General features: G+C 34.7%; 1 non-coding gene across 1 annotated transcript; it reads left to right on the top strand.

Moving 5' to 3' along the window:
• The first annotated feature begins 1,035 nt into the window (after nt 1-1,035).
• On the top strand, nt 1,036-1,142 carry LOC141609789 (small nucleolar RNA R71). Its single transcript, XR_012527699.1, has one exon. It is a non-coding gene; the product is annotated as a small nucleolar RNA R71 (small nucleolar RNA).
• The last annotated feature ends 11,473 nt before the right edge of the window (nt 1,143-12,615 follow it).

The raw sequence follows: 12,615 nt of genomic DNA, 5'->3' as shown, positions 1-12,615 counted from the left end.
ATCACAATGGGTTCTTTCTCCTTGGCCTTCTCTTCACTTTTATTTGAAACTTCTTCTTTTGGTGGGTCTCCTTCCTTGGAGTTTTGCACAACTTCTTCTTTGTCATTAGCTTCCACAACTTCTTCCTCAACTTGCTTCTTTGGTCCTTCATACCTCGTACCACTCCTCAAGTGAATGGGACTAATCGTTTCATGTCTTGGGGGATTACTTTGAGGTGGTAATTGCCCCTTTTGTCTTTGAGAACTTGAAGATGCTAGTTAGGTCAATTGAGTTTCCAACATTTTTGTGTGGGCTAGGATGTTGTTGATGGTGATGTCCTTTGCTTGGCTATCCTTTTGCATTTGAGTGAAAAACTCTTGTTGATTATTTTGCATTTGGAGGACCGCTTTTTGAACATCAAAACCTTGGTCATTTTGTTGATTGTATGGAGTTTGGTTTTGGTAACCTTGGTTTTGGTTGAAAAAGGGTCTTTGATTTTGGTTTCTCATGGGAGGTGGGGTGTATATTGGTTGAGGGTTTTGAACATTTTGGCTTTTGTATGAGAGATTTGGGTGGGATTTGGTGTTTTCATTGTAATAATTGGAATAAGGGGTACCACTCTTGTATGCTTGAAAAGCATTCACTTGTTCATTTGTTCCCCTACATTCACTTTGGTCATGTCCCAAAGTTCCACAATTCTCACATATCCCACTTGGGATTGATGAAGATGCTACCATGGCATTAACATGATGCTTTGGTGATTTTGAGGCTTCTTCAAGTTTAGCCATAGCCTTCTCAAACTTCAAGTTAATGGTATCAATATGAGCACTAAGTTGAGCACCCAATTGAGTAATAGAGTCCACTTTATGCTTTCCTCCTCTAGTAGCCTTGCAAGGTCTACTATATTGTAAGTTATGGACCGCCATTTCCTCAATCTTGTTCCAAGTTTGATTATCGTCAACTTCGATGAACATATCATTTGATACCATGTTGAGAATGTTTCTTGAGTCTTCATAAAGACCATTCCAAAATTGTTGTACCAAGAACCATTCACTAAGTCCATGATGAGGACATGAGCGACAAATTCCTTTGAATCGCTCCCAAGCTTCATACAAAGATTCTTCATCCCTTTGCTTAAAACCCGTAATTTGAGCTCTTAGCATGTTAGTCTTTTCCGGAGGGTAGAATTTTTTGTATAAAGCTAGAGCCAACTTCTTCCAAGAGTCAATTCCAAGAGTAGCCTTATCAAGGCTCTTCAACCATTGTTTTGCGGTGCCGATTAGAGAAAAAGGAAATAAGACCCATCGAATTTGGTCTTGAGTCACACCGGTTTGTGAAATCGCATCACAATAGTCACAAAAAGTCTCCATGTGTGAGTGAGGGTCTTCACTAGGCATCCCCCCAAATTGGCTTCTTTCGACTAATTGGATAAATGCGGATTTTGCAATGAAATTTCCGGTTAAGTGTTGTGGTGTGGGAGTACCATTGGGTAGGTTCTCCTCGGTTGGTACGGAATGTGATGAAAATTTAGGCATTGTGGGTTGATTTTGTGTTGGATTTTGTGTTGGGTTCTCTTCACCTTCTCTTGCAAAAGGGTTGATGAACTCAATAGTGTTTGGTTGAATATCTACAACATCACCAATACCTCTCAAAGTACCTCTAGCAAGTCTTCTATTTTTTGTCAAAGTCCTTTCAATTTCGTGATCAATGGGTAACAAGTTACCTTGTGATCTTCTAGACATGCAAAATATCAAATAACTCGAAAACAGTTTGAACAAACCTTGAGGAGTTTTACTTCCCCAAGGCAAAGAAAGACACAACTAATAACAATCTAAGAAAATCAAATCAAGTTAACACCGTCCCCGGCAACGGCGCCATTTTTGGTCGGTTTCACTCACTTGGAGATTTACTTTTCGGTTACTTGTCGTTAGGAGCACCTAGACCAAAACAATATTTATAACTTCACAAACAACTCTACTATTAGTAAAGAGGCAAGTAAAGGTCGGATCCCAAGGGACGAGTATTGATGTAGGATTTTCGATTGCAAGTAGCGGTGTCTAGGGGTGTCACGATTTGGGGTTATGATGTGAAGATCACTAAACTAAATAACAATAAAAGTAAACAAGCAAGATGACTAAAAAGAGATGTAAACAATTGATTAAAAGCACTAGGGTGTCATGGGGTTATAGGGGATTCATGGGAATTGATCATACAAACATATTCTCAAATTATAAGCAAGCAATTATTGTTGTGATGGATCGAGTTGGTTTATATCTTACAATCCTAGGAAGGTTTGGGTCCCGGAGCCGAATCGATTAGATTGTACAACACCTACAAGTCGACTTAATCCTCCCTACTCAACTATATGCATGGTCTAATGAGACTCGAGTTGGTTTATGTCTTACAAGTCTCATTGAAAAGGTAGGTGATGGGTAAAAAATGCAAGGATTCATAGGATTGCATTTCATCAAACATAACATGTGCATAAGTTGAGATCACAACAAGCAAGCAAATAAACTATGAAAACATATTAAATTAATCATGAATCATTCCCCATGATGGTTTCCCCTAATTACCCATTAACCCTAGTTCAGGAAACTACTCACTCATTATCAAGTTTAACATGTTAACAAGCTTGTCAATCACATTAACAAAGCAAGACATGATGAATAAATGAAGATGATTAACAACAATTAAAAAGGGATTAAGAGGATTATACCTACTAATGATTCCAAAATAAAGCAAAGAATAATAGAAGTACTTGATGATTGATTGGAAGGTTGTCAATCTCCCAATAATAACCTAAATAATCTTCAATTACCTAAAATAAAAGATGAACAAAAGAAAATTAAGGAAATGAGATTTGTATTAAGACTTGATTAGAAGTTGATTACAAGATTAAGAAGAGATTAGAATGATATAAACTACATTAAGGATTTATAAGAAGAACATGATTATCTAATTAGACTAATGGGGTATTTATAGTGGGGATTAGATACACAAATTAGGGTTTACTAAGGGCTTAAATGACGATTAAGTCCTTGAGGAATCGCTTCTCTCAGAAAAGATACGAGTCTCCTTTTTGCCGGTCTTTCATAAATATGCGCATCTTTCATGGAGGAAAGAAAAGGACGTATGGGACTGTAAGGGAATCCGAGCGTCCAAGGTGTCGGGACGGGCGGATTTCCTGGTGGATGGACGGGCGGATTGGTTGCTGGACGAGCGGATTGTGGGGTGTTTGGACGGGCGTCCCTTCTGCAAAGACGCTCGGATTCCTCACCTCTTGGACGAGCGTCTTCTTGGTTGGACGGGCGGATTGTGTCACAGCTTCCTTTTCTTCTTCCAATAATCCTCCGGGATTTAGTCGGGGATGCAAGGATTTCTTCATCATTGCCCATCTACTATAATATGTACAAAGGCCTTCTAGTCTTTTCTTCTCTTTGAGGCTTGGTCATTAGATTCGATCAATTTAGCTCTATTTTGCCATGAAAATGCAAGGTTTACACTCCTCTCCTACCAAGGAAACAAAACCTCAAAGAATATGCAAAACAAAGGACTAAAGATAGTAAATGACCCAAATATGCACTAAAAAGCATAGGAACGAGACTAATTCGGGGACTAAATGTGCTTAAATAATGGTCACATCAATTCCAAGCTCTGATTCCCCCTTCTCCAAAATGCATGCGATTGGGACAGGGTCAGGCTTAATTTCGCTCCTTTCTGGTTCATACCTGCAATTTACAAGACAAACCAAAGTAGACTATTCGGGGCATTTGTAGCTAGATGACACATAAATAACATAGAAATGCGTGTAAATATAAGGTAAAAACCTTATATAAAATACGCGCATCAAACCTCCCCAAACCAAACCTTTGCTTGTCGCCAAGCAAACTATAAATGCAACTAAAGACAACTAATGGAACAGGACCAACTTATCAGCTACAAATTGTCCACCCAAGCCAATTTAATGTAACAACTAATAATGTGGCGATAGGCAAGTGCAAACGAGTTAAATCAATGCTTTAAACTATTGAACCGTCGACCTTACAAGACTCATATATATATCGGACTCTCACGGGTCGCTCATCACACAAATTAGGCACAAGATGATTATAATTTAATGAGATAGAAAGAAGTAAAGAAGCTCAGCTAACTCGACCTATAAGAACATGCATGCATGCAACTAACATGAAACCGATTTCTACCGATCGTACATATGCATTCCAACCAATCAGAACCCGGACACACGCCGAGGACTCACATATAATGTGAAGTGAGGCAATTGGGTAAGAAGGGGCAAAATAAATATGGATAAGTGGAAGTAGAGCCAAGCTAGTACAACCATAACCAAATAGTAGACTCATTCCACTTCGCTGCTCAATACAAAATGTAGAACCGTGCCATTGCGGCAAAACATCACTCACATCAACAAAAGACACTTCCCATAAAAGGTAACAATAAGTATGGGAGTATTATTCAACGATTTCTTCCATATGTTTTTTTTCTTTTCTTTGTTTTTTCTTCAACATTTCACTTTTTTTTCAATCTTTTTCATTTCATTTCTCCAATTCACTTCTTCAGTTCATACCACCAACTTCAAGTCTTTCAAGGTGAGCCAAATAGACAAGGATACAGCATACCCGCAAAAGCCACTGAACTAGCTTGACAGGGCAGGCTAAGTTTTGATGTAGTTAAGGGGTCAAAAGACAAATTTGGCTAATGTGAAGTTAATGGGTAGTAATGAAAGAAGGGTTGTAAGTTACGTCTCCACGTGTGTCACCACCGCAAACCGAATACATACAGATACTGAGAAAAGGGTGACATGCACGTGCAAATTGATGTTACATGTCTAATAGAGGGTGCTACTCACATCCTATATGAAAATGGTCATGAACGTCACCAGTTCATCAAGCTCTAAATCTTAGAATGTATATGTAGCTTGCTAATGACAGAGTCAAGTCTATTCGTTCAGACAAGTTTAAACGAAAAACTCGTAGATTATGCACATTACCATGCCAACAAAATGTTAAGAATGTGCAAGGCAAGGGTAAAAGTCTCAAAGTAGCGTAAAAGTTCCATCGTTCCGACTCAACCTAAATGCAAAAATAAACGTGAAATTTTTTTGAATTTATTTGAATTTATGAGATTTTAGGATTAAAGCAACAATGCATGCGAAGATAAATAAACATGTGAACTGAAATGCAACAAAAACAACATGCAGACACAGATATGGATGCATACCTCCCCAAACCAAACCGTACAATGCCCTTATTGTACCAAAAATAGGGAAAGAAAATGCAAACGGGGGAGAAAAGGAGAATGGGATGAAGGAAATGTAGATTCAAATACATATTAACATACTCATATATGTCTAAAATAATTTGTCATAAAATTAAAACGGATTTTATGCATGCAAACAATAATATAAAAGAAGAGAAATCATGTCCTTACATTGTTGATTTCGGATTTAAGGGCACAAAAGAGATCACCTTTCTCTTTTGATCTTGAGCTTTTCCTTATGGATGAACAAGATCTAAGTATAAGATCTCTCCCTAAGCTTTATACCCAAGGCTTCTCTTAATTTTAATTAATATTACAAATACTAGTATAATATTAATCAAGTAGAAAATTGACCCAAAAATAATGTTAACACTTGATTATTTTCGGTTTTGGAGAGGGAGAGATTGGAGCTCTTATTCTCTCTAAAAACTCTTATTTTAGATTTATATAATGAATCAAAATAATCACCAACTAAAACAAAGTAGTGTATATAGAAAAATAAGACAAAAACTTTGCCTTTTCTCTCTAGGAAAACCGGTGGGTGGGGGTGCTTTTAGGGGAGCCAATGCATGCCCATATTGGTCTTCATAAGGTGAATAGGGTTGCATGGCTACCTAGCTATTTCATCATTATGTTTTCTATTTAAAATATAAACACAATTTTAGCTAATGCACCTCCAATATTTCGGCACTTATAGATAATATGGATTCCATATTATTTTGTCAATTGTCAATATGTCACATGTCACATGTCACATAAATTTGTTATGTATTTTTAACATATTAAAAATCAACGTATTAATAAAAATACGTCATATACAAAAATCGACTTAGTAATTTCATAATTACTTGTGCCAAAATATTTTACCAATTTATAAATCGTATTTACAAAAATTCATTCAATTCCGATTGTTTCCTTAAACAATAATTTCATCCGAGTAATGAAACAATTCGATTACTCAGACCGTATCTCATTTAATCACATTTCAATATGATACGTAAATTTTACTTCCAAAATCGTCCGTCAATTTTCAAGTAATTTAATTAACTCGTAACGTTATACGATTAATTAAATAATCAATTAAGAGTGTTGCCCTATAGGTATGACCTAGGGGGTCAACTGATCACCACCGTCGCACGACAGTAATGTCAAACTCTAGTCAGCCAATCATTACCGATATATGTTGACCGAGTTGAAGATAAATACTTCCCAATTGTATTCTTTAAAATGAGATTTAATAATGATATTTAAATCATGTGATCGCACTATTGTTGAGGACACATTTCCCAACAATCTCCCACTTGTCCTCGACAAGTGTGCGTCACCAATTCTCTTGTCCTATTACTATCTCCCACTCAATGCAAGGTGTCTTTCAGGTCGTACTTGCAAGTGATCATATCAAGAGTGGTTTCCTCGATCCGGAGAATAATCGATTGACCGGACTTATCTATCATAGATACTTTCCGAGCGTGGCCACGCATTTCGATTCATTACTCCTCGAGTGGCCCCGAGATATTGTTATAACCACGACAAGGGGTGGACAATTCTATCGCACTCATTCCCTTCGACTAGCCATAGCCATCATAACCCAAAATATGCCCATTTGACCCCATTTACGAAGGTCGTAGTAACACAAATCAAAGTTAATCAAAATCGTGCCATCTTAGGCGAATAGTCTTTAGTCAAAAGAATCGACTCATTAGAATACTATAGTAGCTCTCGCCACGACCAGGCTATATAAATTTGCCAGAACTCTATAAGCGGTCATTAGGCCCGACAAAGTGTTCCTAACAATCTGCCTATGTGATCGACTAGTCATCTCACATGACTGTATGGCACTTGAACTTGCCATCAATCGCATCACACTCTAGTCACTTCGAGACGTCACCTCATACAAGTGACTATGGGCGAATACAATGCTAATCCGTGTTCACTTTAACGGGGTTCAATTGTCTCTACAACCCGTTTGGATGTAACAAAGTATAATAAAAGAGTTTTAAAGTAAAACTCGAACGACAAATGCGATTATCACATATGAATAGTCAATGCCTGATTACTATTTCATATTCTATAATCTAATTTGATCTTGTACGTAGTTGTTCATTTCAATTCAATTGAAATAACATGACTCATCATGTTTAGCCTTTGAGAAGGCTTTGGTTAGTAGGTTTTATCAATTTCTTGTACCTTACTCAACCTTACTACATACTCGTTTTCCTTTGTAATGTATACATTTGCATTACAAAACTTTCTGAGTACGTGTCGAGATCCAATCAAGACATAGGCCCTCTAGCCTAAGAATAGCTCCCACTGTTTTCACAGTGTGCGGGACTCATCCTTCTTGCACATCTCATGATCGCAAGTGTACTCAATTTTCGTTATAAATATCTCTCATTGTTCTTTATTGCCTAGAACGATTCTAGAAAATCTACTTCTTAATTAACATTGCCACAATGGTATCTTAACCATCTAATGTGTTTTGATTATGGTTTTGTCGGAAACCATGCGCAATCTCAATTGTCAATTGGCACTTGTGTAACACCCTTACACAATATTGCATCATAAAACACTTTGCATCATAGCCTTAATGCTTCTGCAAGCACTAAAGGGTAATCTTTATAGCTTACTTGGTAAAGATTACTTAAATTCGATTTTGAAAACAATTCATCATACTCAAAGCATATGAAGTGTTATACATCATTTCTTTTTAATTGATTCGGCAGCGGAAGCAAATGGAATCAATTAAGTACGTTCAATTTAATTGAACTAGTCATGAATCTTATCAACATAAGACTTCTTACTGGCGCTAATATCATGTGGATTTATCTTCATAAATCCGGATATTCAAGATGTATTATAATACTCCAAAAGTCTTAAATCATTCTCAATGATCAATATGTCATCCACATATCGGACTAATTAAAATTTCCGTAACTCCCACTAAACTCCATGTATAAACACAACTTCTTGACTTATCGAGAAATGTTTTATCACATGATCCAAAATGTTGATTCCAACTCATTGATGTCCTACTTAAGACCCTCTCTTAAGTTTCACATTATCTTAGGATTGCAAGAATCTTCAAAACTCAAGATATGTATTGAATACATTCCTTCTAATTGAAGAAGTGGGTTTTAGATTCACTCGCTATGTATTTCATAATAATGAAACACAATCCCTAAGAAGATCCAAATAGGCTTAAGCATTTCAATTGGTGCAAAACCCTTTGCAACCAATCAAACCTTGAAATCTCTCTTTATTAGTGCAAAACCCTTTGCAACTAATCAAGCCCTTTTTATTTCGGATTTTCATGGCTCTAAGCCTTATATTGAGTTGTGACTTAAACACTCTTATGTAAGTCATATGTTCATTACTTTCTAGAAGTAATCAACTTGAATCAAACAATTTCTTTTGTAAGTTATAAGCTCTTTTCTTTCTTAAAAGTAGCATGAATTCATCATTTTTAACAAGTGACGAATTTAACCTCCTAGGTTTTAAAGAAACAACATCTTACACAAAACGTCTCATGTAGCCAAGAAAGACCAGTTTCTTGCGACATAACATTCTTTGTGGCTCTTGAATAATTTTATCCCACTCTGTCTTCTAGAAATAAACTTGTATTTTAGAAGGACAGCTTCAGGAGCCGCAAACCCGTCGTGCTCGTGATAATTGCAAGGGAAAAATGAGCATTTGTTTCTTGTGAAAACTTACAACCATGGTACCTTTACCATTTCATATCTCATATGATTCGATTTAGTGGAAAAATAATTTAGACAAAATTGATAAAATCCCCAAAAGGATCAAGTAACTCTAAGTAACTTGATTGAAATCCAAACCATATTGAATAGTGTTTGATTTCTTATCTAATCACACATTATTCAATAATGCGTGTTAAGAGAGATTAATTTGTGATACTATATCACATTTCCTTTGGCTTATGTTAAAGTCTTCACTTTGATAATCCCATCACGACTAAATCGTGATTCCTTGAACTCTTTGAAATTCTTCAAAGATTTCTCCTTTTACCTTATTAAGTGAACATATTAGCGTCAACTTAAATTGTTGGTAAAAGAAAAATGATCAACCTATTTTGGATCGATGATATACAACCTCGATTTCCTTTTCAACCAAAAGGCACGAGACATCTTGCTTTGAATACAAGATACGCATATACCATTAACAATCTAATGGTCTTAAGAGTACTCGATAACTCTTTGCGTTCATCATTCCAAAATTTAAGGTTTAATCTTGGGTTACCAATTTGAGTCTTACATCATCTTCATGATATATCATTCTAGTTTGGTTTAGAATATAATCACCTTGATGATGGGCTAGCCATACATCAAATCATGGTGTAAAGGGTCACAAAGGTGAAAACCTCTTTTGTATCTTAACAAGTTTATATTCTTATTTAGAGTTTATGCACTTAATAGTCATAATTAAGTACAACTTTAAATCCAAAAACTAGATTGAGTACACAATTACTCTATCTCTCGACATTATTGTTGCTAGTCGTCATATTCTAATCATCCTATGTATCAAGTACAATGATGAAAACCTCCATTGGTTTCTAATATTGACGAAGTAGTACTAGCAAAATTTTATGTTTAATCAAATAAACATTTTAAAGAAGAAGGTCCCATTAGATGTCCCACAACTAACTTGATAATTCTTCAATAATTTGGGGTAGTTTCCTATCTCGTGTCCAACATTTAAGACAATGGAAACTTAATCGGTCGGGATTGATAGGTTTAGTATCGTCATTCTCAACAACTTTACCATTAACATTACCTTGTATCAATTCCATTATTATCTTTACTTCTTGAACCTCGTCCTCATCTTAACGGTTTAAGAGAATGCTCCCACTCATTTCAATGAGTCTTTGCTTTGAGAAGCAAAATTGAATTCATGAAGATTACTCTTCATTTGTTCGTTTTAGTCTTAAAACTTTCATTGAAGTGGTTGCGTTATTTTGGTCAATTACGAATTCTGACAAAACTAATTACCAAAACAATTTATCGCTTCAAGGTACTTAATTCAATTAAGTATATGAAAAAAAAAATAATAATCCATTGTAAGTAGATGTGTTAGTCAAGAATCAAAAACCTGTTTGATAATGAATAACTTTAATCTATACTCTTTACAAGAGATCCTTACCAATGGATAAAACGAGGTTTTTAGAAGAAAAATTCAAATTTTGTCTTTAGTTACGATGTTTTAATGGAGTTTTGAATCGAAATGATATCGTATATGAATTGTTGGTAAAGAAATAGAACAATATAATAACGGAATAGTGGAAAACTTAACATTCATCGTTATATTAATACTTTTAAATAACAAGTAAAGCATTTACATAGTGACCTCTACCCAACTATGATAAATGATTCCAAGACCCAAATTCATATCGACTTGGGGCACGGTGTGCCGAAATACCCCTTATCAATATAACTCGGTGGATTAACTCTTTAATCGATTCTACTTTTAGAACTCTTGGTCGATAAAATTACATTAATATATTATCTCTAGCCCGAAACACATCCGGAAATACGTCGTGAATACTTTCGTTGAGTTCAACCCAAACTTCGAATAAATGTGTCCGTAATCCAAACCCATGTCAACTTAGGGCACGGTGTGCCGAAATACCCTTTATTAACATAAATTCGGTGGATAAGACATTTATCACCCACTTCCCCTACGTAACAAGGTTTGTACCCCGGTGTGGCCGAGTGCACTCCCTCGCGAAATAGGTTTTCATGGTTTCTACTATTTGGTAAGGCTATGTCTCAATTGATTGTTTTAGCGAGAGGTCATGTCAAATTATTATCTATCACGTTTTAAGTGAACTAAAGCGGTGAACTACGATAATTATATTTGACACGGTCGATGAACTCGATAAAATAAGGATGCATGTTTTAGTTATGGCGATTTAGCGATGCATGTGACATAAAATAAAATGCAAGCATAAAGATAAATAAATCCTAGTATGGCCTTTCCTAAAATAGAAAAACTCTTTAACTATTACATATTCGGAAACCAACTCCATTGGTCCCTTGAACTTCGGTTGTGGCACGCATCTCGAGGTAACACCGTCTTTATGTATCGCCATTCTTGAAGAAATCCGTCTTTTGGAACTCCGGAATGAAAAAAAATTACATAATAAATTACATAATTTCCTATTATACATTTGTAACTAAAATAAAATAAATCTATTAAATTACAAAACGGTGATACGAGATCACAATAAAAATTACAACCGAATCGATATTCCCATACATTTCGGGAAATACCAATTAAAATCTAAGGCCATACTAAGTAAAATTACATAATTCAAAATTACATAAATTAAAATTATGACAATCATAAAGAAAAATGCAGCATTATAATATGTATGAACATGCTCAATTCTATGCTAAATCGCCTTTAATTAGCCAATATCGTATATTACTCGGTTTTTACGGATTTGCGTGATTTCAACATTTTGTAATCACAAAAATACATAAACTCATATTTATGCATAAGTTAATTACCCTAACCTCTTAGGACTCAAAATATAGTCTTCACTAATAATTTGACCATAATTAACCCATATTTTATAAAATTGTTCAGAAATGGACCAAAAATTACAAAAATAAGCTATTAAACTTCAAATAAACCACAAAATTTCAAATAAATTTGAAATTTGAAATTTAAACTCATGAACATTCTGGAAAAATTCCATGACACTCATAATGTTCAAAATCTTAGGTTAAAAATTTCGAAAATTTTCCGGAAAAACAATGTTGCGGTTTATCGATTTTAATAAAATAATCATAAAAACATGGAAAAATTATTTTCATTAACTTTTCAATTTTAGATCTGAAAAATATGATAAGATGCAACATTAGACGTTTTTCTTAAGTCATAGATTATGTTTTTATTAATTTTCACTAATAATGTCACTATTTATGCCATTTTTCTTCAAAAATTCATAAATCATGCAAAATGACTTCTTTATAGCCAATTATTTTACACATATCTTGTAAAATTGCATGTGACAACATATTAATTTTCTATGACCAGATTCGAAATTTAACTCATATTAACCTATTTTTCACTTAAATCCGAATTTAATAATGAAAAATTCATTTTTCGAGCATAACAAGTCCAACAATTATGAAAATTTACAGGTTATCTCAAAATAATATATGTGACAACATATCCAAAAATCAACTTAAAATTCGAAGTATAGCTAATTTTCGACCAAAAATGACATTTTTACTCATAAAATCACATTTAAATGCCATTATTGTAAAATATGAACAATAAAAATCCGAAAAATTAACCAAAATATCCTAAAACATTTTAGGACCAGAAATA

Source organism: Silene latifolia, chromosome 10, assembly GCF_048544455.1.
Source record: "Silene latifolia isolate original U9 population chromosome 10, ASM4854445v1, whole genome shotgun sequence".
Classification (NCBI taxonomy): domain Eukaryota; kingdom Viridiplantae; phylum Streptophyta; class Magnoliopsida; order Caryophyllales; family Caryophyllaceae; genus Silene; species Silene latifolia.
This window is presented reverse-complemented; position numbering and strand designations above follow the sequence as displayed.